At 60.2% G+C, this 2,467-nt stretch overlaps 1 pseudogene; it reads left to right on the forward strand.

The window, feature by feature from the left end:
- The first annotated feature begins 330 nt into the window (after positions 1-330).
- On the forward strand, positions 331-2,212 carry LOC103597335 (annotated as a pseudogene).
- Positions 2,213-2,467: the final 255 nt, after the last annotated feature.

Below are 2,467 nucleotides of genomic sequence, written 5' to 3' on the forward strand. Positions count from 1 at the left end.
ATTCTAGTGGTTGGGGTCAAAGGTTAGGAAGGCCGGGCTCCCCCTCAATGTGCTCTGGGCCCCTGGGGGATGGACAGTGACCAGGTCGCTGGGGAACAGCATGGGAAGAACCCATCCTCAGAGAAGGGTGGGTGGGCCGTGGAGCTTTCCAGAGAAGCACCGGCCGCGCTGGCCTCTGAGGGACAAAAGAGGTGACTTGGATGCAGAAGGGCTGGTCCCAAGGGAGGGCTCTGTGTGCGGTGTGGGCTGGGGGAGGGACGAGAGCAGAGGTGGACGGGCAGGTGGGGCAGGGGTGGCCATGCTCTGAAGGGACCTGTGTTCCTTAGGAAAATGTGGGGCCATGGAGGGACCGTGCGGGAGAGGCAGGAGCTTGGCCAAGTGGACTTCCAGGAGCGGCGCCCTGTGAAGATGGAGGCCGCCAGTCTGCCGCAGACCCCTCCTCTGTCCCTGCAGCACCCCAGGTGATGCGTGGGGCTGAGTGGCAGGCACTGGGGGAAGACGACGCAGATGGCGGCCCAGTGGCTCTTCCACGTTGGCAGAGACTGTGGGCCGGCAGGGGGCCCTCTGGGGGTCTCTGGTCCTTGTACAGCCCCTCCCCTCAATGCTGGGGCTGCCGCAGCCCATGGCCTTGCCCTGAGCACACTGCTGCCGCTGTCCCACGACATGCTTGCTGCCACCTCTCACACTGCCGAGGTGTGCTGACACACCGCTTGCAAATATGTGGCTATGCACCGCTCCCTAAATCAATTTCACACGTACGACCGGAGTGTACCTCCAGTGAGAAACCTTTAGGGAGTGTTGAAAACAAAGGGTCGGTTCTGGCTATTTGGAAAGCAGTGGGACATATTGTTTTAATAAGCCTGTTCTGACTTCCCACACACCAGAATGTATATCCCGCCAGGGCTGCCAGCCGAGTGCTTGCACTGGACTCACCCTGTTTTGATGGCAGGTTCACCCACGTCACTGTTTGGGAGGCTGCTGCAGGTGCCACCTGATGGAAACTGCCAGTCAGGCAGGCCATCGATGCTCAGCTGTGACTCACTGACAAAGAAGCATGTTCGTTCCTTCCCCTGATCCCACAACAAATTAGAAGTTGTTGATTCAGTAGAGCAGTGCTTTTTTTCTGTTTGCTTTAATGACAATTCTTAGTGTAAGTGGATCCAAAATAATCAAAGCAATAAGCAAGTTCATTTTTTCAGCTAAACCCAAAGCAGCTCTCCAACAGTGAGTTTGTTTTGCCGCTTATATCTGACAAACGACCTCACCTTGGCTCAGCATTCATCTGAAATGCCGACCTCTGAAGCAATCAATGTGGTTGAGGCTGGAGCCCCCCGTGAGGGGACATCCTGGAGCTGGTTTTCCAGAAGCCCCAGGGGGAAGGCTGGCATTTTTGGACACACAGCTCCTGCCCTGGGGCCAGGGCCGGGCGGGAATCGGAGTAGGGAAGGCTTCCTGGAGGGTGCGGCTTGAGAAGACATAAGGAAAGGCCTGGCGAGGGGCACTGCCTGTGTGCGTGGGCCAGGGTGGGGGACAGCGAGTCCTCGGCCCTGCTGTGAGTGATGCACAGGGGCCGGGGCTGCATGCAGCAGGGGTCGCCCAGGCAGGGCCGGCCGTCCACACGCTGATTCCCGCTACTCTCAGGATGGAACTGCTGAGGCTGGTGCTGGGGCTGCACCACCTCCACGACCCCCGCCTCACCTTCCGCATCAGGAAGGCTGTCCCGCACTCTGACTACACGCCGCCCCGGACCTGGAGAATGACTTCGCGCTGCTTAAGGTGCTGGGGGACAGGGGAGGGGAATTGCGAGCCTGTTCCTCCCCCAGTCACCCCTCACTCACCTGCTCCCTCCTGTCTGTCACCTGCAGCTGGATGGGAAGGTGAGGCCCAGCAGGACCATCCAGCCCTGGCCCTGCCCAGAAGGCGCCAGGCCGTGGCGGCGGGAGCCCAGTGCCGTGTGGCCGGCTGGGGGCTGACCCACCAGGGCAGGAAGCAGGCCCAGGCCCTGCGGGAGTTGGACGTCTGTGTGCTGGATGCCAGGATGTGCAACAACAGTCATTTCTAGCACGGCAGCATTACCGTGGTCTGCCTGGCTGCCGACTCCAACAACCAAGCCCCCTGCAAGGTGATGGTGCAGGGGGGTGGGGACAGCCTGGCCTGGCAGGAGGGCCATGGGCTCCACTGTCTGCACCCACAGCAGCCCGTGGCCAGGACGGTGACCCAGGCAATGCCCTGTCACTCCCATCCTCTGGGGAGTCCTCGAGGGTGGCAGCAGCCCCATTTGTCAGATGCAGAAACAGAGGCACAGAGAGGTTAAGCAACTTGCCCAAGGTCACACAGTCCAGGAGCAGCAGCACTGTGGTGTGAACCCCAGCACCAAAGATGATCTGGGCACAGAGTGCTGCATGTGCAAAGGCCCTGGGGTGGGAAGAAGGAGCAAATAGCATTCAATGGACAAGAAGGAAGGAAG

The sequence above is a fragment of the Galeopterus variegatus genome, unplaced genomic scaffold, assembly GCF_000696425.1.
Source record: "Galeopterus variegatus unplaced genomic scaffold, G_variegatus-3.0.2 Scaffold2284, whole genome shotgun sequence".
In the NCBI taxonomy this organism is placed as follows: domain Eukaryota; kingdom Metazoa; phylum Chordata; class Mammalia; order Dermoptera; family Cynocephalidae; genus Galeopterus; species Galeopterus variegatus.